A 25,600-nucleotide genomic window follows, 5' to 3' on the forward strand; every position below is an offset into this window, starting at 1 on the left:
TTGTTGTTTACACTCTGCAAGGCCTGTGGAAGTGAGTGACATCATAGCACTGTAGTTCTGAGGGTTCTAGATGGATGCAACAATCTCCTGTTGCTTCTATGAAGGCCGTAATAGACGACATCACCAAACAGCTCCATAGTCACATACACAGCAAAGGAGAGATGTTGTTTACACCTAGTGATGTCAGTGGTATTGAGTGACATCACAGCACAGTGCTAAGGCTCCTGGGCCTGGACACAGCAGCGGCTGCAATATCTCAACGGAGAATACGTTTATATCTTTGTGTGTGTGTGCGCATATATATATATATATATATATATATATATATATATATATTTCTCCGCCGAAATCACTTTTAAACCCATTTCCACCTTTTTTTCCCTTCTCTCCCTCTTACTTTTTTTTCACGTTTTTTTACGTTTTTCTCCTTTTCGCCTCTTTTCTGGGCGTATTATTCTTCTTTTTCTTCTTTTTTTTCGTCTAATGCATACCCCATCAGTGCAGCAATGCTTATTCAATACCGCCAGCAGATGGAGACACTGGGGGATAATTTTCTAAGGATTTATACTGATTTTTCCTGTCTGAATTTGTCGCACAGAAAGTTGCAGGCCAAATATGTGTGACATTTCTGCGACTTTAGCTTCTAGAGCATTTTTACAACATTATACATAGGTGCTGAATACATAAAAAGCGACTGTTCAGCGACAGACAAGTCGCATCGGCTGAAAATAGGCCAGAATGTCAGTCCATGTTGGAGCAGGTTTAGATACAGTCTAAAGCATAGATCTCAAAGTCTGTGCACAGAATTTAGCAAGGGCCTCGCACCTTCTGATGCATCAGGTAGGTGCACAATAGCATAGCCTAACCCTCTGTACTTTGGTCTATATTGATGCGGGACATAGACAGCCAGCTGATGACCAATCCATTAGTGCAATGGATGGCTGGAAGCATTTGTCTTTGCCTTTGCAATACCACAGAAGCAATGCATGGTCAATGTACAGCAATGACACACCTGTGTGAACAGCCAGGAGACCCCCCCCCCCCCCCCCCATGTTATGTTACATAGTTACATAGTTAGTACGGTCGAAAAAAGACATATGTCCATCAAGTTCAACCAGGGAATTAAGGGGTAGGGGTGTGGCGCGATATTGGGGAAGGGATGAGATTTTATATTTCTTCATAAGCATTAATCTTATTTTGTCAATTAGGAACATTCAGCACCCACCCGCTATCAAGGCAGCTGCCTATCATGTCATGCCCTACCTGCACAGGTGTGCTGGCTACTCAAATGATCCAATTAAGGAGGCCATTTAGTCAGCAGCAGCAGAAGTCCTGTGCCTGGACGCTCCAACAGGGGCCAGACACAAGCAGAAGCAGAAGCAGCAGAAGCAGCAGCAGCACCACCTTTTGTTTTTTGGCTGCAGCAGCAGCAAGGCCCACAGGGCTGGCTAGCTGGCTAGCCAGCAAGCAGGTAGCAATGAAAGTAGGAATCTTTCTTTTTAACCCTGTAAGGGGGTGGTGCACTGTACCCGAAGATACTGCCATATCGGGTCAATGCATAGGGCGACGGAAGCAAGCTTCGAAATCGGCCCCCGTTCTCAAAAATCCATTTAATATATGGTCCCCAGATAGGGGACGTATCAGATATTAAACTGATAAGAACAGATTTTTTTTTTTTTTTTTACATTTTTATTGAAAAAACTCAAAAACTTAAATACATCACAAGAAATTTTTACAATATATCAAATACTGTTTTCCATAAATGTAAATTCCACATAGCTAATGCTTTTTTCTGCCCATATCTCTTTTTATCAATTAAATAGTACAAGTAAACTTCACTGTATATCATCTTCAAACATTCTTTTTCACAAATAAAATCTCTTTTGAAGACAAGGATATTACGAACTTTCCATAATACATTTTTTGTACAGTTGATAAAAATCCACAAAATTCTCTCTTTTTCTTTCGTAACTCCATCACTTTTGCCATATAAAACAACTTCATGATTTAAAACTTTTAGACCTGTTAGGAATTTCAATAAAGAACCAATTAGTCTAAAAACCTTTTGTGCAAAATAACAATTCCAGAAAAGGTGCAAAACAGTTTCATCTATATTGCAATTTTCCCGGGGACAGACACATACAGCATTTAGACCTCTTCTATATTGGAAAAATCTTACCGGAAGACACTCATGGATAATCATCCATGCTAAATCCTTGTGCTCATTAAAAAGATATGGCTCATTTACCTTTTTCCATATTTGTACACACCTATTATAAGAAAAATTAGAGACCATACATATTTCTTCTTGCAAATTTAACTGTACTTCTATCTTGCGAGCATCCCTCAAGGTTAACAAGTCAAAGTCTTTAAGGTTATACATACGTATAATTTTTTCTAAGATGGCATAATGTTTAGGCGGAGTTAAAAGTACAGGAGAAGATAATGATAAAAACACCCATTTTCTTCTTCTAAAAATATGTCCCGCAGAGTACTTTAAAAAACAGGACCATACACTTTTCATAAAAAGTCCCCTAAAACACCAACTAAAAAACCTTAAGTATAAAAATTTTCTAATACAGGGAACCTGTTTTCCTCCATTTTTTTGTGACTTATACATAATATCTCTTTTTAATTTTTCTGCTTTAGAACTCCATAGAAACTCAAAGAGAATCCTCTGAAGTTGCCTAGACATAAGTTCATTAGGAGGATAAATCATATTTAAATAGAGCATAATGGGTATAAGCATAGCCTTAATCACCAAAATTTTACCTTCTAAAGATAATTTCCTAAGGGACCAAAAGTCTACCTTCTTCTTTACCTTTTCTTTTACCATTAGCCAACTTTCCTCACCATTGTTATTTTTATCAAAGATGACTCCAAGGATTTTTATTTTTTCTGACTGTAATTTTAGGTTTGGTATTTGCACGTTTTCCCATTTACCTATATAAAAACAGTCACATTTAGATAAATTAAGTTTAAAAGCAGAAGCTTTACAAAAGAAATCAGTAACATCAACAACTCTTTGTAAAGAGAAGGCACTTTCACAAAAAACATTAATATCATCCATATAGCCACACACTTTAAGGGTGGCACTATTACCTCCAGGAACTGGCACTCCTTTTATTATTTTATCATTCCTTATTAAGTTTAACAGAGGTTCTATTGCACATATGAACAGTATAGGAGACAGAGGGCAGCCTTGCTTTACCCCTGATGATAAATTAATAAAATCCGTAAGGAAACCATTTATTAAAATCCTGCTAAAAGAACCTTTATATAAGAGAGCAATTTGCTTAATAAATATGTTAGGAAAACCCATGCGTTGTAAAACCATCCATAAAAAACAATGTGATACTCTATCGAAAGCTTTATGAAAATCTAGAGATAGAATGGCTAGATTTTGATTCCGCTCTTGCTGATACCATATGACGTCCCTAATAGCATTTAAAGGTTCAGCTACACTCCTTCCTGGGACACCACATACCTGATCCACATGGATGACCTTGTACAAAAAAGGCTTCATTCTGTTAACAAAAATTTTTGACATAATCTTATAATCAACATTAAGAAGCGTAATTGGTCTCCAATTTTCTAAGCTGTTCCTATCCCCCTTTTTGGGGACCAGAGACACTATACCACTCCTCCAAGATAAAGGTAGAACATCAGAATTAAAAGCCTCCTTAAAAATATTAAGCAAATCATCTTTAAAAATTTCCCAAAAGGTTTTATAAAACTCTACAGGAAGTCCATCCGAACCTGGTGTTTTACCTGTGGATAAACTTTTAGCAGCAATTTCTAATTCTTGGCATCTTACTTCTGTGCAAAGTGCATCTTGGTCCTCCTTACTTAAACCACAATCTAAAGTGCTTAGGAGAAAATTAGCAGCAGATATATCAATGGGTTTCTCATTAAACAGATCTTGATAAAAGGATTTAGCTTTGGATAACATTCCTACATTAGTAGTTTCATCCTCAATGTTAATCATTAACTTTTTTGTTTCCATTACCTTTTTAAAAAAGAATCTTGTACACTTTTCATCCTTCTCTTTACATTCAACTTTGGAGTTAAAAATTATTTCTTTCCCTTTGTTAGTTATAGCCTTCTGAATATCACTTTTAACACTTAAAATCAGATCGTCTACATATACACCCAGCTCTTTGAGTTGATAATAGGTTTGTAGTTTTGTGTTAAGATCTCTATACCATTTCAATTTCTCTTTTGTTTTTTTAACACCCATCTTAATAAAATACTCTTTAAATTTTACCTTGCAGAATTCCCACCATGCTAAAAGAGAATTAAAATTAGTCCTTGAGGTCTGCAATTTTTTAAAAAGATAGATAAAATTACATTTAATTTCTTCATCTTCAAGCAAAGAGACATTCAGACGCCAGACTCCTTTGGCTCTGCAAACCCCATCAAACTTACATGTAGCAGATAGAATCTTATGATCTGAAAAAAAGTTAGAAGTCAATTGCATATTCCCATAAAATGCAAATCCAGAAGCAAAAATATAATCAATCCTTGACATATAAAGGCTATTCCCCCAGGTATACCCAGGGTCATTAGGGAAAGAGGTTCTCCACAAATCTTTTAAATTAAAATCAACTATAAAATCCTTTAGTTGTTTTTCAGTCTTATCTTTCCTTTGTTCAGATCCTCCAGCCCGCTCCTCTCCTGCCATTATACAATTAAAATCACCAGCGATGATAAGCGGGGATGAACCCGGTAAATAAAACTGAATTTTCTCTAATAAATCAGATCTTTCATCCTTATCTGGAGAGGCATATACATTTAAAAGTCTCATATTCATGTCATTATAAATAATATGAACGAGCAGGGCTCTACCGGGTACAATGTCTGTGAAGGAGGTAACTTTATACTCACTGCTCTTGAACAGTATGCCAACACCAGTCACTTTCCTCTCATTATCCCCTGACCACACAGACGGGCCAAGAGTCCATTCAGATCTCAAAGATGAATAATTGATATCATAATCAATGGCACATTCCTGTAAAAATAAAATGTCTGTAGGCAAAGAAGACAAGAAAGAAAATAAAGCAGCCCTCCTCTCTGGGCTCTTCAAACTCCTCACATTGAAGGAGGAGATATTAACACTTGGTAGCTCCTGGGTCATTCATTATCCTCAGACAAAGAACCCCAATCTGTAGGTGGTGACACAAATTCCTCAATATTAACAGGGTCGGATGCTGTTATAACCTTTTGGCAGACAATCTCCACGTTCCCCTCGTCCGCACTAACTCGACCACTCCTTTTGATGTTAAGGCCCTTTTCCTCTTTCCGGTCTCTGCTTTTCCTCTTTCGCCGTTCTTCTACATCCATCTCCTCTGTATCCCTTCTGGGCGGTCCAGGACCTTCAACTTCCATGAGAGGAGAACCCCTCACTTCTGTCTCAGGTCCCACGACCTTCCCCGGGGACACAATGCTTTTGGAGACATGAGCCACAGCAGGTATCACAGGAATTCCGGTAGCAGAAGACTCAGGCGTCACTTTCAGGGTGTGGGTCTTAGGCACAGGCACAGCATCCATGGAGCTCTTCCTCATCGAGGGACCAGCCGACGTAGCCACAATATTGGCCCAGGAGCGTTGAGGACAATCCTTAAAAGCGTGTCCTTTCTGCTTACACACATTACACAGAATCTCATTTTGACAGTCCAAAGTGGTGTGGCCTTTTTGGCCACATCTTTTGCAAATAACCACTTCCTCTTTGCAAGATTCTTGTGTATGACCATATTCATGGCATTTCCTGCAATAATACGGCATCCCAGGGTAGAATAAATAGCCACGTTTACGCCCAATTAAAAAATTTGCAGGTGGGCGACACAGACCTCCAATTCCTCTCACATCTTCTCTGAACTTAACAGCAAACTTATGCTTTCCAGTCCAAAAGTCCATTGCATTCATTATTTTATGAGAGTATTTGACTTCCGCACAATATTGGTTTAAAAATAAGACAATGTCTCTTATATCCACGTATGGATCGTGCATAGTAACCACCAGTGGAACATCGCCATTAGAATATAGAGCAATGAAAACAAGTCCTTTCATATCCTCCTCATTGGCAAGCTCCCGAACTTTCTCAAACATATGGTCACATGCAGATGCGGAAGTCAAGGTAAGAATGAAAAGTCCTTTACCTGGGTCTTTTAGGCAAAACACATCTTCTCTCTGAATGTGCAATAAATCCAGCATAATTCTCTTGACAAAAAATTCCAAAGTCATCTTCTCCTTTTTCTCCTCATCCACTTCAATACGGAAGGTGTTCTTAATCCGAGTTTCAGTATGCGCAGCAAACCTAAGGGTCGCCATGGGGGATCGCCTTCCCGTTCTTTGTAAGTCCTCCTCCTATAGCAGCATGAGGCTTAAGACGGCTAAAAAACCGCCGATGCCTCAAGGCCGAAGGTTCGACGAACTCAGAGCCCCTTGACAAGATACAAGATCTTAGCCAAAAGGCCGAGAAGCGATAACCGTGAAAGGGGCGGGCCCAACAAGGTCCCCTTCATGGGCACTATCACTGCTTGCTGTCAGGGAGGCTGCCAGACAATTTTCCATGCACACTCTGGGCTGGGGGGCAGTCAACCACCAGTACACACAGCAGAACCTAAACCCATACCATTATTGCTAAGCAGCAAGACAGGGGCCCATTGCACTCCCACGGGGCCTTTTTAAATGCAATCCATAACCCGGATTTGCCAGGAACCCTTCTTACTCCTCCTACTTGCATGTGACACTGGGCTTAGGATCTGCATAGGAAACACACACACAAGCACACACCTACCTTTGTTGCCTGCAGATGCCTCCTTGGCTGTCCCCAAACGGTATCAAACCAACACCCACGGGAAGCTGTAAGCATAGAGGACATGCCTGCACCCCATTGGACTTACCTGTGTGGGTTAAATCCGGGTTATTTGACAACCTATGGCGGTGATGGTTCTGCTCAGGCAGAGCAGTGCTGATGCTCCTCATAAAGCTGTCGCTGCTGTGAAGGTTCTAGGTGACATCACAAATCCCTATGGTTACATACACAACAAAGCTGGGTTGTTGTTGTTTACACTCTGCAAGGCCTGTGGAAGTGAGTGACATCATAGCACTGTAGTTCTGAGGGTTCAAGATGGATGCAACAATCTCCTGTTGCTTCTATGAAGGCCGTAATAGACGACATCACCAAACAGCTCCATAGTCACATACACAGCAAAGGAGAGATGTTGTTTACACCTAGTGATGTCAGTGGTATTGAGTGACATCACAGCACAGTGCTAAGGCTCCTGGGCCTGGACACAGCAGCGGCTGCAATATCTCAACGGAGAATACGTTTATATCTATGTGTGTGTGTGCGCATATATATATATATATATATATATATATATATATATATATATATATTTCTCCGCCGAAATCACTTTTAAACCCATTTCCACCTTTTTTTCCCTTCTCTTCCTCTTACTTTTTTTTCACGTTTTTTTACGTTTTTCTCCTTTTCGCCTCTTTTCTGGGCGTATTATTCTACTTTTTCTTCTTTTTTTTCGTCTAATGCATACCCCATCAGTGCAGCAATGCTTATTCAATACCGCCAGCAGATGGAGACACTGGGGGATAATTTTCTAAGGATTTATACTGATTTTTCCTGTCTGAATTTGTCGCACAGAAAGTTGCAGGCCAAATATGTGTGACATTTCTGCGACTTTAGCTTCTAGAGCATTTTTACAACATTATACATAGGTGCTGAATACATAAAAAGCGACTGTTCAGCGACAGACAAGTCGCATCGGCTGAAAGTAGGCCAGAATGTCAGTCCATGTTGGAGCAGGTTTAGATACAGTCTAAAGCATAGATCTCAAAGTCTGTGCACAGAATTTAGCAAGGGCCTCGCACCTTCTGATGCATCAGGTAGGTGCACAATAGCATAGCCTAACCCTCTGTACTTTGGTCTATATTGATGCGGGACATAGACAGCCAGCTGATGACCAATCCATTAGTGCAATGGATGGCTGGAAGCATTTGTCTTTGCCTTTGCAATACCACAGAAGCAATGCATGGTCAATGTACAGCAATGACACACCTGTGTGAACAGCCAGGAGACCCCCCCCCCCCCCCATGTTATGTTACATAGTTACATAGTTAGTACGGTCGAAAAAAGACATATGTCCATCAAGTTCAACCAGGGAATTAAGGGGTAGGGGTGTGGCGCGATATTGGGGAAGGGATGAGATTTTATATTTCTTCATAAGCATTAATCTTATTTTGTCAATTAGGAACATTCAGCACCCACCCGCTATCAAGGCAGCTGCCTATCATGTCATGCCCTACCTGCACAGGTGTGCTGGCTACTCAAATGATCCAATTAAGGAGGCCATTTAGTCAGCAGCAGCAGAAGTCCTGTGCCTGGACGCTCCAACAGGGGCCAGACACAAGCAGAAGCAGAAGCAGCAGAAGCAGCAGCAGCACCACCTTTTGTTTTTTGGCTGCAGCAGCAGCAAGGCCCACAGGGCTGGCTAGCTGGCTAGCCAGCAAGCAGGTAGCAATGAAAGTAGGAATCTTTCTTTTTAACCCTGTAAGGGGGTGGTGCACTGTACCCGAAGATACTGCCATATCGGGTCAATGCATAGGGCGACGGAAGCAAGCTTCGAAATCGGCCCCCGTTCTCAAAAATCCATTTAATATATGGTCCCCAGATAGGGGACGTATCAGATATTAAACTGATAAGAACAGATACTACACTTGATCTTAGCCAAAAGGCCGAGAAGCGATAACCGTGAAAGGGGCGGGCCCAACAAGGTCCCCTTCATGGGCACTATCACTGCTTGCTGTCAGGGAGGCTGCCAGACAATTTTCCATGCACACTCTGGGCTGGGGGGCAGTCAACCACCAGTACACACAGCAGAACCTAAACCCATACCATTATTGCTAAGCAGCAAGACAGGGGCCCATTGCACTCCCACGGGGCCTTTTTAAATGCAATCCATAACCCGGATTTGCCAGGAACCCTTCTTACTCCTCCTACTTGCATGTGACACTGGGCTTAGGATCTGCATAGGAAACACACACACAAGCACACACCTACCTTTGTTGCCTGCAGATGCCTCCTTGGCTGTCCCCAAACGGTATCAAACCAACACCCACGGGAAGCTGTAAGCATAGAGGACATGCCTGCACCCCATTGGACTTACCTGTGTGGGTTAAATCCGGGTTATTTGACAACCTATGGCGGTGATGGTTCTGCTCAGGCAGAGCAGTGCTGATGCTCCTCATAAAGCTGTCGCTGCTGTGAAGGTTCTAGGTGACATCACAAATCCCTATGGTTACATACACAACAAAGCTGGGTTGTTGTTGTTTACACTCTGCAAGGCCTGTGGAAGTGAGTGACATCATAGCACTGTAGTTCTGAGGGTTCAAGATGGATGCAACAATCTCCTGTTGCTTCTATGAAGGCCGTAATAGACGACATCACCAAACAGCTCCATAGTCACATACACAGCAAAGGAGAGATGTTGTTTACACCTAGTGATGTCAGTGGTATTGAGTGACATCACAGCACAGTGCTAAGGCTCCTGGGCCTGGACACAGCAGCGGCTGCAATATCTCAACGGAGAATACGTTTATATCTATGTGTGTGTGTGCGCATATATATATATATATATATATATATATATATATATATATATATATTCTCCGCCGAAATCACTTTTAAACCCATTTCCACCTTTTTTTCCCTTCTCTTCCTCTTACTTTTTTTTCACGTTTTTTTACGTTTTTCTCCTTTTCGCCTCTTTTCTGGGCGTATTCTTCTTCTTTTTCTTCTTTTTTTTCGTCTAATGCATACCCCATCAGTGCAGCAATGCTTATTCAATACCGCCAGCAGATGGAGACACTGGGGGATAATTTTCTAAGGATTTATACTGATTTTTCCTGTCTGAATTTGTCGCACAGAAAGTTGCAGGCCAAATATGTGTGACATTTCTGCGACTTTAGCTTCTAGAGCATTTTTACAACATTATACATAGGTGCTGAATACATAAAAAGCGACTGTTCAGCGACAGACAAGTCGCATCGGCTGAAAGTAGGCCAGAATGTCAGTCCATGTTGGAGCAGGTTTAGATACAGTCTAAAGCATAGATCTCAAAGTCTGTGCACAGAATTTAGCAAGGGCCTCGCACCTTCTGATGCATCAGGTAGGTGCACAATAGCATAGCCTAACCCTCTGTACTTTGGTCTATATTGATGCGGGACATAGACAGCCAGCTGATGACCAATCCATTAGTGCAATGGATGGCTGGAAGCATTTGTCTTTGCCTTTGCAATACCACAGAAGCAATGCATGGTCAATGTACAGCAATGACACACCTGTGTGAACAGCCAGGAGACCCCCCCCCCCCCCATGTTATGTTACATAGTTACATAGTTAGTACGGTCGAAAAAAGACATATGTCCATCAAGTTCAACCAGGGAATTAAGGGGTAGGGGTGTGGCGCGATATTGGGGAAGGGATGAGATTTTATATTTCTTCATAAGCATTAATCTTATTTTGTCAATTAGGAACATTCAGCACCCACCCGCTATCAAGGCAGCTGCCTATCATGTCATGCCCTACCTGCACAGGTGTGCTGGCTACTCAAATGATCCAATTAAGGAGGCCATTTAGTCAGCAGCAGCAGAAGTCCTGTGCCTGGACGCTCCAACAGGGGCCAGACACAAGCAGAAGCAGCAGCAGCACCACCTTTTGTTTTTTGGCTGCAGCAGCAGCAAGGCCCACAGGGCTGGCTAGCTGGCTAGCCAGCAAGCAGGTAGCAATGAAAGTAGGAATCTTTCTTTTTAACCCTGTAAGGGGGTGGTGCACTGTACCCGAAGATACTGCCATATCGGGTCAATGCATAGGGCGACGGAAGCAAGCTTCGAAATCGGCCCCCGTTCTCAAAAATCCATTTAATATATGGTCCCCAGATAGGGGACGTATCAGATATTAAACTGATAAGAACAGATACTACACTTGATCTTAGCCAAAAGGCCGAGAAGCGATAACCGTGAAAGGGGCGGGCCCAACAAGGTCCCCTTCATGGGCACTATCACTGCTTGCTGTCAGGGAGGCTGCCAGACAATTTTCCATGCACACTCTGGGCTGGGGGGCAGTCAACCACCAGTACACACAGCAGAACCTAAACCCATACCATTATTGCTAAGCAGCAAGACAGGGGCCCATTGCACTCCCACGGGGCCTTTTTAAATGCAATCCATAACCCGGATTTGCCAGGAACCCTTCTTACTCCTCCTACTTGCATGTGACACTGGGCTTAGGATCTGCATAGGAAACACACACACAAGCACACACCTACCTTTGTTGCCTGCAGATGCCTCCTTGGCTGTCCCCAAACGGTATCAAACCAACACCCACGGGAAGCTGTAAGCATAGAGGACATGCCTGCACCCCATTGGACTTACCTGTGTGGGTTAAATCCGGGTTATTTGACAACCTATGGCGGTGATGGTTCTGCTCAGGCAGAGCAGTGCTGATGCTCCTCATAAAGCTGTCGCTGCTGTGAAGGTTCTAGGTGACATCACAAATCCCTATGGTTACATACACAACAAAGCTGGGTTGTTGTTGTTTACACTCTGCAAGGCCTGTGGAAGTGAGTGACATCATAGCACTGTAGTTCTGAGGGTTCAAGATGGATGCAACAATCTCCTGTTGCTTCTATGAAGGCCGTAATAGACGACATCACCAAACAGCTCCATAGTCACATACACAGCAAAGGAGAGATGTTGTTTACACCTAGTGATGTCAGTGGTATTGAGTGACATCACAGCACAGTGCTAAGGCTCCTGGGCCTGGACACAGCAGCGGCTGCAATATCTCAACGGAGAATACGTTTATATCTATGTGTGTGTGTGCGCATATATATATATATATATATATATATATATATTTCTCCGCCGAAATCACTTTTAAACCCATTTCCACCTTTTTTTCCCTTCTCTTCCTCTTACTTTTTTTTCACGTTTTTTTACGTTTTTCTCCTTTTCGCCTCTTTTCTGGGCGTATTATTCTTCTTTTTCTTCTTTTTTTTCGTCTAATGCATACCCCATCAGTGCAGCAATGCTTATTCAATACCGCCAGCAGATGGAGACACTGGGGGATAATTTTCTAAGGATTTATACTGATTTTTCCTGTCTGAATTTGTCGCACAGAAAGTTGCAGGCCAAATATGTGTGACATTTCTGCGACTTTAGCTTCTAGAGCATTTTTACAACATTATACATAGGTGCTGAATACATAAAAAGCGACTGTTCAGCGACAGACAAGTCGCATCGGCTGAAAGTAGGCCAGAATGTCAGTCCATGTTGGAGCAGGTTTAGATACAGTCTAAAGCATAGATCTCAAAGTCTGTGCACAGAATTTAGCAAGGGCCTCGCACCTTCTGATGCATCAGGTAGGTGCACAATAGCATAGCCTAACCCTCTGTACTTTGGTCTATATTGATGCGGGACATAGACAGCCAGCTGATGACCAATCCATTAGTGCAATGGATGGCTGGAAGCATTTGTCTTTGCCTTTGCAATACCACAGAAGCAATGCATGGTCAATGTACAGCAATGACACACCTGTGTGAACAGCCAGGAGACCCCCCCCCCCCCCCCATGTTATGTTACATAGTTACATAGTTAGTACGGTCGAAAAAAGACATATGTCCATCAAGTTCAACCAGGGAATTAAGGGGTAGGGGTGTGGCGCGATATTGGGGAAGGGATGAGATTTTATATTTCTTCATAAGCATTAATCTTATTTTGTCAATTAGGAACATTCAGCACCCACCCGCTATCAAGGCAGCTGCCTATCATGTCATGCCCTACCTGCACAGGTGTGCTGGCTACTCAAATGATCCAATTAAGGAGGCCATTTAGTCAGCAGCAGCAGAAGTCCTGTGCCTGGACACTCCAACAGGGGCCAGACACAAGCAGAAGCAGAAGCAGCAGAAGCAGCAGCAGCACCACCTTTTGTTTTTTGGCTGCAGCAGCAGCAAGGCCCACAGGGCTGGCTAGCTGGCTAGCCAGCAAGCAGGTAGCAATGAAAGTAGGAATCTTTCTTTTTAACCCTGTAAGGGGGTGGTGCACTGTACCCGAAGATACTGCCATATCGGGTCAATGCATAGGGCGACGGAAGCAAGCTTCGAAATCGGCCCCCGTTCTCAAAAATCCATTTAATATATGGTCCCCAGATAGGGGACGTATCAGATATTAAACTGATAAGAACAGATACTACACTTATCTTAGCCAAAAGGCCGAGAAGCGATAACCGTGAAAGGGGCGGGCCCAACAAGGTCCCCTTCATGGGCACTATCACTGCTTGCTGTCAGGGAGGCTGCCAGACAATTTTCCATGCACACTCTGGGCTGGGGGGCAGTCAACCACCAGTACACACAGCAGAACCTAAACCCATACCATTATTGCTAAGCAGCAAGACAGGGGCCCATTGCACTCCCACGGGGCCTTTTTAAATGCAATCCATAACCCGGATTTGCCAGGAACCCTTCTTACTCCTCCTACTTGCATGTGACACTGGGCTTAGGATCTGCATAGGAAACACACACACAAGCACACACCTACCTTTGTTGCCTGCAGATGCCTCCTTGGCTGTCCCCAAACGGTATCAAACCAACACCCACGGGAAGCTGTAAGCATAGAGGACATGCCTGCACCCCATTGGACTTACCTGTGTGGGTTAAATCCGGGTTATTTGACAACCTATGGCGGTGATGGTTCTGCTCAGGCAGAGCAGTGCTGATGCTCCTCATAAAGCTGTCGCTGCTGTGAAGGTTCTAGGTGACATCACAAATCCCTATGGTTACATACACAACAAAGCTGGGTTGTTGTTGTTTACACTCTGCAAGGCCTGTGGAAGTGAGTGACATCATAGCACTGTAGTTCTGAGGGTTCAAGATGGATGCAACAATCTCCTGTTGCTTCTATGAAGGCCGTAATAGACGACATCACCAAACAGCTCCATAGTCACATACACAGCAAAGGAGAGATGTTGTTTACACCTAGTGATGTCAGTGGTATTGAGTGACATCACAGCACAGTGCTAAGGCTCCTGGGCCTGGACACAGCAGCGGCTGCAATATCTCAACGGAGAATACGTTTATATCTATGTGTGTGTGTGCGCATATATATATATATATATATATATATATATATTTCTCCGCCGAAATCACTTTTAAACCCATTTCCACCTTTTTTTCCCTTCTCTTCCTCTTACTTTTTTTTCACGTTTTTTTACGTTTTTCTCCTTTTCGCCTCTTTTCTGGGCGTATTATTCTTCTTTTTCTTCTTTTTTTTCGTCTAATGCATACCCCATCAGTGCAGCAATGCTTATTCAATACCGCCAGCAGATGGAGACACTGGGGGATAATTTTCTAAGGATTTATACTGATTTTTCCTGTCTGAATTTGTCGCACAGAAAGTTGCAGGCCAAATATGTGTGACATTTCTGCGACTTTAGCTTCTAGAGCATTTTTACAACATTATACATAGGTGCTGAATACATAAAAAGCGACTGTTCAGCGACAGACAAGTCGCATCGGCTGAAAGTAGGCCAGAATGTCAGTCCATGTTGGAGCAGGTTTAGATACAGTCTAAAGCATAGATCTCAAAGTCTGTGCACAGAATTTAGCAAGGGCCTCGCACCTTCTGATGCATCAGGTAGGTGCACAATAGCATAGCCTAACCCTCTGTACTTTGGTCTATATTGATGCGGGACATAGACAGCCAGCTGATGACCAATCCATTAGTGCAATGGATGGCTGGAAGCATTTGTCTTTGCCTTTGCAATACCACAGAAGCAATGCATGGTCAATGTACAGCAATGACACACCTGTGTGAACAGCCAGGAGACCCCCCCCCCCCCCCCATGTTATGTTACATAGTTACATAGTTAGTACGGTCGAAAAAAGACATATGTCCATCAAGTTCAACCAGGGAATTAAGGGGTAGGGGTGTGGCGCGATATTGGGGAAGGGATGAGATTTTATATTTCTTCATAAGCATTAATCTTATTTTGTCAATTAGGAACATTCAGCACCCACCCGCTATCAAGGCAGCTGCCTATCATGTCATGCCCTACCTGCACAGGTGTGCTGGCTACTCAAATGATCCAATTAAGGAGGCCATTTAGTCAGCAGCAGCAGAAGTCCTGTGCCTGGACACTCCAACAGGGGCCAGACACAAGCAGAAGCAGAAGCAGCAGAAGCAGCAGCAGCACCACCTTTTGTTTTTTGGCTGCAGCAGCAGCAAGGCCCACAGGGCTGGCTAGCTGGCTAGCCAGCAAGCAGGTAGCAATGAAAGTAGGAATCTTTCTTTTTAACCCTGTAAGGGGGTGGTGCACTGTACCCGAAGATACTGCCATATCGGGTCAATGCATAGGGCGACGGAAGCAAGCTTCGAAATCGGCCCCCGTTCTCAAAAATCCATTTAATATATGGTCCCCAGATAGGGGACGTATCAGATATTAAACTGATAAGAACAGATACTACACTTGATCTTAGCCAAAAGGCCGAGAAGCGATAACCGTGAAAGGGGCGGGCCCAACAAGGTCCCCTTCATGGGCACTATCACTGCTTGCTGTCAGGGAGGCTGCCAGACAATTTTCCATGCACACTCTGGGCTGGGGGGCAGTCAACCACCAGTACACACAGCAGAACCTAAACCCATACCATTATTGCTAAGCAGCAAGACAGGGGCCCATTGCACTCCCACGGGGCCTTTTTAAATGCAATCCATAACCCGGATTTGCCAGGAACCCTTCTTACTCCTCCTACTTGCATGTGACACTGGGCTTAGGATCTGCATAGGAAACACACACACAAGCACACACCTACCTTTGTTGCCTGCAGATGCCTCCTTGGCTGTCCCCAAACGGTATCAAACCAACACCCACGGGAAGCTGTAAGCATAGAGGACATGCCTGCACCCCATTGGACTTACCTGTGTGGGTTAAATCCGGGTTATTTGACAACCTATGGCGGTGATGGTTCTGCTCAGGCAGAGCAGTGCTGATGCTCCTCATAAAGCTGTCGCTGCTGTGAAGGTTCTAGGTGACATCACAAATCCCTATGGTTACATACACAACAAAGCTGGGTTGTTGTTGTTTACACTCTGCAAGGCCTGTGGAAGTGAGTGACATCATAGCACTGTAGTTCTGAGGGTTCAAGATGGATGCAACAATCTCCTGTTGCTTCTATGAAGGCCGTAATAGACGACATCACCAAACAGCTCCATAGTCACATACACAGCAAAGGAGAGATGTTGTTTACACCTAGTGATGTCAGTGGTATTGAGTGACATCACAGCACAGTGCTAAGGCTCCTGGGCCTGGACACAGCAGCGGCTGCAATATCTCAACGGAGAATACGTTTATATCTATGTGTGTGTGTGCGCATATATATATATATATATATATATATATATATATATATATATATATATTTATCCGCCGAAATCACTTTTAAACCCATTTCCACCTTTTTTTCCCTTCTCTTCCTCTTACTTTTTTTTCACGTTTTTTTACGTTTTTCTCCTTTTCGCCTCTTTTCTGGGCGTATTATTCTTCTTTTTCTTCTTTTTTTTCGTCTAATGCATACCCCATCAGTGCAGCAATGCTTATTCAATACCGCCAGCAGATGGAGACACTGGGGGATAATTTTCTAAGGATTTATACTGATTTTTCCTGTCTGAATTTGTCGCACAGAAAGTTGCAGGCCAAATATGTGTGACATTTCTGCGACTTTAGCTTCTAGAGCATTTTTACAACATTATACATAGGTGCTGAATACATAAAAAGCGACTGTTCAGCGACAGACAAGTCGCATCGGCTGAAAGTAGGCCAGAATGTCAGTCCATGTTGGAGCAGGTTTAGATACAGTCTAAAGCATAGATCTCAAAGTCTGTGCACAGAATTTAGCAAGGGCCTCGCACCTTCTGATGCATCAGGTAGGTGCACAATAGCATAGCCTAACCCTCTGTACTTTGGTCTATATTGATGCGGGACATAGACAGCCAGCTGATGACCAATCCATTAGTGCAATGGATGGCTGGAAGCATTTGTCTTTGCCTTTGCAATACCACAGAAGCAATGCATGGTCAATGTACAGCAATGACACACCTGTGTGAACAGCCAGGAGACCCCCCCCCCCCCCCATGTTATGTTACATAGTTACATAGTTAGTACGGTCGAAAAAAGACATATGTCCATCAAGTTCAACCAGGGAATTAAGGGGTAGGGGTGTGGCGCGATATTGGGGAAGGGATGAGATTTTATATTTCTTCATAAGCATTAATCTTATTTTGTCAATTAGGAACATTCAGCACCCACCCGCTATCAAGGCAGCTGCCTATCATGTCATGCCCTACCTGCACAGGTGTGCTGGCTACTCAAATGATCCAATTAAGGAGGCCATTTAGTCAGCAGCAGCAGAAGTCCTGTGCCTGGACGCTCCAACAGGGGCCAGACACAAGCAGAAGCAGAAGCAGCAGAAGCAGCAGCAGCACCACCTTTTGTTTTTTGGCTGCAGCAGCAGCAAGGCCCACAGGGCTGGCTAGCTGGCTAGCCAACAAGCAGGTAGCAATGAAAGTAGGAATCTTTCTTTTTAACCCTGTAAGGGGGTGGTGCACTGTACCCGAAGATACTGCCATATCGGGTCAATGCATAGGGCGACGGAAGCAAGCTTCGAAATCGGCCCCCGTTCTCAAAAATCCATTTAATATATGGTCCCCAGATAGGGGACGTATCAGATATTAAACTGATAAGAACAGATACTACACTTGATCTTAGCCAAAAGGCCGAGAAGCGATAACCGTGAAAGGGGCGGGCCCAACAAGGTCCCCTTCATGGGCACTATCACTGCTTGCTGTCAGGGAGGCTGCCAGACAATTTTCCATGCACACTCTGGGCTGGGGGGCAGTCAACCACCAGTACACACAGCAGAACCTAAACCCATACCATTATTGCTAAGCAGCAAGACAGGGGCCCATTGCACTCCCACGGGGCCTTTTTAAATGCAATCCATAACCCGGATTTGCCAGGAACCCTTCTTACTCCTCCTACTTGCATGTGACACTGGGCTTAGGATCTGCATAGGAAACACACACACAAGCACACACCTACCTTTGTTGCCTGCAGATGCCTCCTTGGCTGTCCCCAAACGGTATCAAACCAACACCCACGGGAAGCTGTAAGCATAGAGGACATGCCTGCACCCCATTGGACTTACCTGTGTGGGTTAAATCCGGGTTATTTGACAACCTATGGCGGTGATGGTTCTGCTCAGGCAGAGCAGTGCTGATGCTCCTCATAAAGCTGTCGCTGCTGTGAAGGTTCTAGGTGACATCACAAATCCCTATGGTTACATACACAACAAAGCTGGGTTGTTGTTGTTTACACTCTGCAAGGCCTGTGGAAGTGAGTGACATCATAGCACTGTAGTTCTGAGGGTTCAAGATGGATGCAACAATCTCCTGTTGCTTCTATGAAGGCCGTAATAGACGACATCACCAAACAGCTCCATAGTCACATACACAGCAAAGGAGAGATGTTGTTTACACCTAGTGATGTCAGTGGTATTGAGTGACATCACAGCACAGTGCTAAGGCTCCTGGGCCTGGACACAGCAGCGGCTGCAATATCTCAACGGAGAATACGTTTATATCTATGTGTGTGTGTGCGCATATATATATATATATATATATATATATATATATTTCTCCGCCGAAATCACTTTTAAACCCATTTCCACCTTTTTTTCCCTTCTCTTCCTCTTACTTTTTTTTCACGTTTTTTTACGTTTTTCTCCTTTTCGCCTCTTTTCTGGGCGTATTATTCTTCTTTTTCTTCTTTTTTTTCGTCTAATGCATACCCCATCAGTGCAGCAATGCTTATTCAATACCGCCAGCAGATGGAGACACTGGGGGATAATTTTCTAAGGATTTATACTGATTTTTCCTGTCTGAATTTGTCGCACAGAAAGTTGCAGGCCAAATATGTGTGACATTTCTGCGACTTTAGCTTCTAGAGCATTTTTACAACATTATACATAGGTGCTGAATACATAAAAAGCGACTGTTCAGCGACAGACAAGTCGCATCGGCTGAAAGTAGGCCAGAATGTCAGTCCATGTTGGAGCAGGTTTAGATACAGTCTAAAGCATAGATCTCAAAGTCTGTGCACAGAATTTAGCAAGGGCCTCGCACCTTCTGATGCATCAGGTAGGTGCACAATAGCATAGCCTAACCCTCTGTACTTTGGTCTATATTGATGCGGGACATAGACAGCCAGCTGATGACCAATCCATTAGTGCAATGGATGGCTGGAAGCATTTGTCTTTGCCTTTGCAATACCACAGAAGCAATGCATGGTCAATGTACAGCAATGACACACCTGTGTGAACAGCCAGGAGACCCCCCCCCCCCCCCCCCATGTTATGTTACATAGGTACATAGTTAGTACGGTCGAAAAAAGACATATGTCCATCAAGTTCAACCAGGGAATTAAGGGGTAGGGGTGTGGCGCGATATTGGGGAAGGGATGAGATTTTATATTTCTTCATAAGCATTAATCTTATTTTGTCAATTAGGAACATTCAGCACCCACCCGCTATCAAGGCAGCTGCCTATCATGTCATGCCCTACCTGCACAGGTGTGCTGGCTACTCAAATGATCCAATTAAGGAGGCCATTTAGTCAGCAGCAGCAGAAGTCCTGTGCCTGGACGCTCCAACAGGGGCCAGACACAAGCAGAAGCAGAAGCAGCAGAAGCAGCAGCAGCACCACCTTTTGTTTTTTGGCTGCAGCAGCAGCAAGGCCCACAGGGCTGGCTAGCTGGCTAGCCAGCAAGCAGGTAGCAATGAAAGTAGGAATCTTTCTTTTTAACCCTGTAAGGGGGTGGTGCACTGTACCCGAAGATACTGCCATATCGGGTCAATGCATAGGGCGACGGAAGCAAGCTTCGAAATCGGCCCCCGTTCTCAAAAATCCATTTAATATATGGTCCCCAGATAGGGGACGTATCAGATATTAAACTGATAAGAACAGATACTACACTTGATCTTAGCCAAAAGGCCGAGAAGCGATAACCGTGAAAGGGGCGGGCCCAACAAGGTCCCCTTCATGGGCACTATCACTGCTTGCTGTCAGGGAGGCTGCCAGACAATTTTCCATGCACACTCTGGGCTGGGGGGCAGTCAACCACCAGTACACACAGCAGAACCTAAACCCATACCATTATTGCTAAGCAGCAAGACAGGGGCCCATTGCACTCCCACGGGGCCTTTTTAAATGCAATCCATAACCCGGATTTGCCAGGAACCCTTCTTACTCCTCCTACTTGCATGTGACACTGGGCTTAGGATCTGCATAGGAAACACACACACAAGCACACACCTACCTTTGTTGCCTGCAGATGCCTCCTTGGCTGTCCCCAAACGGTATCAAACCAACACCCACGGGAAGCTGTAAGCATAGAGGACATGCCTGCACCCCATTGGACTTACCTGTGTGGGTTAAATCCGGGTTATTTGACAACCTATGGCGGTGATGGTTCTGCTCAGGCAGAGCAGTGCTGATGCTCCTCATAAAGCTGTCGCTGCTGTGAAGGTTCTAGGTGACATCACAAATCCCTATGGTTACATACACAACAAAGCTGGGTTGTTGTTGTTTACACTCTGCAAGGCCTGTGGAAGTGAGTGACATCATAGCACTGTAGTTCTGAGGGTTCAAGATGGATGCAACAATCTCCTGTTGCTTCTATGAAGGCCGTAATAGACGACATCACCAAACAGCTCCATAGTCACATACACAGCAAAGGAGAGATGTTGTTTACACCAAGTGATGTCAGTGGTATTGAGTGACATCACAGCACAGTGCTAAGGCTCCTGGGCCTGGACACAGCAGCGGCTGCAATATCTCAACGGAGAATACGTTTATATCTATGTGTGTGTGTGCGCATATATATATATATATATATATATATATATATATATATATATATATATTTCTCCGCCGAAATCACTTTTAAACCCATTTCCACCTTTTTTTCCCTTCTCTTCCTCTTACTTTTTTTTCACGTTTTTTTACGTTTTTCTCCTTTTCGCCTCTTTTCTGGGCGTATTATTCTTCTTTTTCTTCTTTTTTTTCGTCTAATGCATACCCCATCAGTGCAGCAATGCTTATTCAATACCGCCAGCAGATGGAGACACTGGGGGATAATTTTCTAAGGATTTATACTGATTTTTCCTGTCTGAATTTGTCGCACAGAAAGTTGCAGGCCAAATATGTGTGACATTTCTGCGACTTTAGCTTCTAGAGCATTTTTACAACATTATACATAGGTGCTGAATACATAAAAAGCGACTGTTCAGCGACAGACAAGTCGCATCGGCTGAAAGTAGGCCAGAATGTCAGTCCATGTTGGAGCAGGTTTAGATACAGTCTAAAGCATAGATCTCAAAGTCTGTGCACAGAATTTAGCAAGGGCCTCGCACCTTCTGATGCATCAGGTAGGTGCACAATAGCATAGCCTAACCCTCTGTACTTTGGTCTATATTGATGCGGGACATAGACAGCCAGCTGATGACCAATCCATTAGTGCAATGGATGGCTGGAAGCATTTGTCTTTGCCTTTGCAATACCACAGAAGCAATGCATGGTCAATGTACAGCAATGACACACCTGTGTGAACAGCCAGGAGACCCCCCCCCCCCCCCATGTTATGTTACATAGTTACATAGTTAGTACGGTCGAAAAAAGACATATGTCCATCAAGTTCAACCAGGGAATTAAGGGGTAGGGGTGTGGCGCGATATTGGGGAAGGGATGAGATTTTATATTTCTTCATAAGCATTAATCTTATTTTGTCAATTAGGAACATTCAGCACCCACCCGCTATCAAGGCAGCTGCCTATCATGTCATGCCCTACCTGCACAGGTGTGCTGGCTACTCAAATGATCCAATTAAGGAGGCCATTTAGTCAGCAGCAGCAGAAGTCCTGTGCCTGGACGCTCCAACAGGGGCCAGACACAAGCAGAAGCAGAAGCAGCAGAAGCAGCACCACCTTTTGTTTTTTGGCTGCAGCAGCAGCAAGGCCCACAGGGCTGGCTAGCTGGCTAGCCAGCAAGCAGGTAGCAATGAAAGTAGGAATCTTTCTTTTTAACCCTGTAAGGGGGTGGTGCACTGTACCCGAAGATACTGCCATATCGGGTCAATGCATAGGGCGACGGAAGCAAGCTTCGAAATCGGCCCCCGTTCTCAAAAATCCATTTAATATATGGTCCCCAGATAGGGGACGTATCAGATATTAAACTGATAAGAACAGATACTACACTTGATCTTAGCCAAAAGGCCGAGAAGCGATAACCGTGAAAGGGGCGGGCCCAACAAGGTCCCCTTCATGGGCACTATCACTGCTTGCTGTCAGGGAGGCTGCCAGACAATTTTCCATGCACACTCTGGGCTGGGGGGCAGTCAACCACCAGTACACACAGCAGAACCTAAACCCATACCATTATTGCTAAGCAGCAAGACAGGGGCCCATTGCACTCCCACGGGGCCTTTTTAAATGCAATCCATAACCCGGATTTGCCAGGAACCCTTCTTACTCCTCCTACTTGCATGTGACACTGGGCTTAGGATCTGCATAGGAAACACACACACAAGCACACACCTACCTTTGTTGCCTGCAGATGCCTCCTTGGCTGTCCCCAAACGGTATCAAACCAACACCCACGGGAAGCTGTAAGCATAGAGGACATGCCTGCACCCCATTGGACTTACCTGTGTGGGTTAAATCCGGGTTATTTGACAACCTATGGCGGTGATGGTTCTGCTCAGGCAGAGCAGTGCTGATGCTCCTCATAAAGCTGTCGCTGCTGTGAAGGTTCTAGGTGACATCACAAATCCCTATGGTTACATACACAACAAAGCTGGGTTGTTGTTGTTTACACTCTGCAAGGCCTGTGGAAGTGAGTGACATCATAGCACTGTAGTTCTGAGGGTTCAAGATGGATGCAACAATCTCCTGTTGCTTCTATGAAGGCCGTAATAGACGACATCACCAAACAGCTCCATAGTCACATACACAGCAAAGGAGAGATGTTGTTTACACCTAGTGATGTCAGTGGTATTGAGTGACATCACAGCACAGTGCTAAGGCTCCTGGGCCTGGACACAGCAGCGGCTGCAATATCTCAACGGAGAATACGTTTATATCTATGTGTGTGTGTGCGCATATATATATATATATATATATATATATATATTTCTCCGCCGAAATCACTTTTAAACCCATTTCCACCTTTTTTTCCCTTCTCTTCCTCTTACTTTTTTTTCACGTTTTTTTACGTTTTTCTCCTTTTCGCCTCTTTTCTGGGCGTATTATTCTTCTTTTTCTTCTTTTTTTTCGTCTAATGCATACCCCATCAGTGCAGCAATGCTTATTCAATACCGCCAGCAGATGGAGACACTGGGGGATAATTTTCTAAGGATTTATACTGATTTTTCCTGTCTGAATTTGTCGCACAGAAAGTTGCAGGCCAAATATGTGTGACATTTCTGCGACTTTAGCTTCTAGAGCATTTTTACAACATTATACATAGGTGCTGAATACATAAAAAGCGACTGTTCAGCGACAGACAAGTCGCATCGGCTGAAAGTAGGCCAGAATGTCAGTCCATGTTGGAGCAGGTTTAGATACAGTCTAAAGCATAGATCTCAAAGTCTGTGCACAGAATTTAGCAAGGGCCTCGCACCTTCTGATGCATCAGGTAGGTGCACAATAGCATAGCCTAACCCTCTGTACTTTGGTCTATATTGATGCGGGACATAGACAGCCAGCTGATGACCAATCCATTAGTGCAATGGATGGCTGGAAGCATTTGTCTTTGCCTTTGCAATACCACAGAAGCAATGCATGGTCAATGTACAGCAATGACACACCTGTGTGAACAGCCAGGAGACCCCCCCCCCCCCCCCCATGTTATGTTACATAGGTACATAGTTAGTACGGTCGAAAAAAGACATATGTCCATCAAGTTCAACCAGGGAATTAAGGGGTAGGGGTGTGGCGCGATATTGGGGAAGGGATGAGATTTTATATTTCTTCATAAGCATTAATCTTATTTTGTCAATTAGGAACATTCAGCACCCACCCGCTATCAAGGCAGCTGCCTATCATGTCATGCCCTACCTGCACAGGTGTGCTGGCTACTCAAATGATCCAATTAAGGAGGCCATTTAGTCAGCAGCAGCAGAAGTCCTGTGCCTGGACGCTCCAACAGGGGCCAGACACAAGCAGAAGCAGAAGCAGCAGAAGCAGCAGCAGCACCACCTTTTGTTTTTTGGCTGCAGCAGCAGCAAGGCCCACAGGGCTGGCTAGCTGGCTAGCCAGCAAGCAGGTAGCAATGAAAGTAGGAATCTTTCTTTTTAACCCTGTAAGGGGGTGGTGCACTGTACCCGAAGATACTGCCATATCGGGTCAATGCATAGGGCGACGGAAGCAAGCTTCGAAATCGGCCCCCGTTCTCAAAAATCCATTTAATATATGGTCCCCAGATAGGGGACGTATCAGATATTAAACTGATAAGAACAGATACTACACTTGATCTTAGCCAAAAGGCCGAGAAGCGATAACCGTGAAAGGGGCGGGCCCAACAAGGTCCCCTTCATGGGCACTATCACTGCTTGCTGTCAGGGAGGCTGCCAGACAATTTTCCATGCACACTCTGGGCTGGGGGGCAGTCAACCACCAGTACACACAGCAGAACCTAAACCCATACCATTATTGCTAAGCAGCAAGACAGGGGCCCATTGCACTCCCACGGGGCCTTTTTAAATGCAATCCATAACCCGGATTTGCCAGGAACCCTTCTTACTCCTCCTACTTGCATGTGACACTGGGCTTAGGATCTGCATAGGAAACACACACACAAGCACACACCTACCTTTGTTGCCTGCAGATGCCTCCTTGGCTGTCCCCAAACGGTATCAAACCAACACCCACGGGAAGCTGTAAGCATAGAGGACATGCCTGCACCCCATTGGACTTACCTGTGTGGGTTAAATCCGGGTTATTTGACAACCTATGGCGGTGATGGTTCTGCTCAGGCAGAGCAGTGCTGATGCTCCTCATAAAGCTGTCGCTGCTGTGAAGGTTCTAGGTGACATCACAAATCCCTATGGTTACATACACAACAAAGCTGGGTTGTTGTTGTTTACACTCTGCAAGGCCTGTGGAAGTGAGTGACATCATAGCACTGTAGTTCTGAGGGTTCAAGATGGATGCAACAATCTCCTGTTGCTTCTATGAAGGCCGTAATAGACGACATCACCAAACAGCTCCATAGTCACATACACAGCAAAGGAGAGATGTTGTTTACACCTAGTGATGTCAGTGGTATTGAGTGACATCACAGCACAGTGCTAAGGCTCCTGGGCCTGGACACAGCAGCGGCTGCAATATCTCAACGGAGAATACGTTTATATCTATGTGTGTGTGTGCGCATATATATATATATATATATATATATATATATATATATATATATA

The 25,600-nt window shown here is 44.3% G+C and overlaps 9 non-coding genes across 9 annotated transcripts; all 9 read right to left on the reverse strand.

The window, feature by feature from the left end:
• Positions 1-1,513: 1,513 nt before the first annotated feature.
• Positions 1,514-1,705, reverse strand: LOC130305357 (U2 spliceosomal RNA). Its single transcript, XR_008854954.1, has one exon. It is a non-coding gene; the product is annotated as a U2 spliceosomal RNA (small nuclear RNA).
• A 6,873-nt stretch (positions 1,706-8,578) lies between these two features.
• Positions 8,579-8,769, reverse strand: LOC130305226 (U2 spliceosomal RNA). The gene has a single exon (XR_008854824.1). It is a non-coding gene; the product is annotated as a U2 spliceosomal RNA (small nuclear RNA).
• A 2,075-nt stretch (positions 8,770-10,844) lies between these two features.
• Positions 10,845-11,035, reverse strand: LOC130305228 (U2 spliceosomal RNA). The gene has a single exon (XR_008854826.1). It is a non-coding gene; the product is annotated as a U2 spliceosomal RNA (small nuclear RNA).
• A 2,079-nt stretch (positions 11,036-13,114) lies between these two features.
• On the reverse strand, positions 13,115-13,304 carry LOC130305348 (U2 spliceosomal RNA). The gene has a single exon (XR_008854948.1). It is a non-coding gene; the product is annotated as a U2 spliceosomal RNA (small nuclear RNA).
• A 2,079-nt stretch (positions 13,305-15,383) lies between these two features.
• Positions 15,384-15,574, reverse strand: LOC130305229 (U2 spliceosomal RNA). Its single transcript, XR_008854827.1, has one exon. It is a non-coding gene; the product is annotated as a U2 spliceosomal RNA (small nuclear RNA).
• Positions 15,575-17,668: 2,094 nt separating this feature from the next.
• LOC130305230 (U2 spliceosomal RNA) lies at positions 17,669-17,859 on the reverse strand. The gene has a single exon (XR_008854828.1). It is a non-coding gene; the product is annotated as a U2 spliceosomal RNA (small nuclear RNA).
• Positions 17,860-19,942: 2,083 nt separating this feature from the next.
• On the reverse strand, positions 19,943-20,133 carry LOC130305231 (U2 spliceosomal RNA). Its single transcript, XR_008854829.1, has one exon. It is a non-coding gene; the product is annotated as a U2 spliceosomal RNA (small nuclear RNA).
• A 2,088-nt stretch (positions 20,134-22,221) lies between these two features.
• On the reverse strand, positions 22,222-22,412 carry LOC130305232 (U2 spliceosomal RNA). Its single transcript, XR_008854830.1, has one exon. It is a non-coding gene; the product is annotated as a U2 spliceosomal RNA (small nuclear RNA).
• A 2,080-nt stretch (positions 22,413-24,492) lies between these two features.
• On the reverse strand, positions 24,493-24,683 carry LOC130305233 (U2 spliceosomal RNA). Its single transcript, XR_008854831.1, has one exon. It is a non-coding gene; the product is annotated as a U2 spliceosomal RNA (small nuclear RNA).
• Between the last annotated feature and the right edge of the window lie 917 nt (positions 24,684-25,600).

Source organism: Hyla sarda, unplaced genomic scaffold (assembly GCF_029499605.1).
Source record: "Hyla sarda isolate aHylSar1 unplaced genomic scaffold, aHylSar1.hap1 scaffold_131, whole genome shotgun sequence".
In the NCBI taxonomy this organism is placed as follows: Eukaryota; Metazoa; Chordata; class Amphibia; order Anura; family Hylidae; genus Hyla; species Hyla sarda.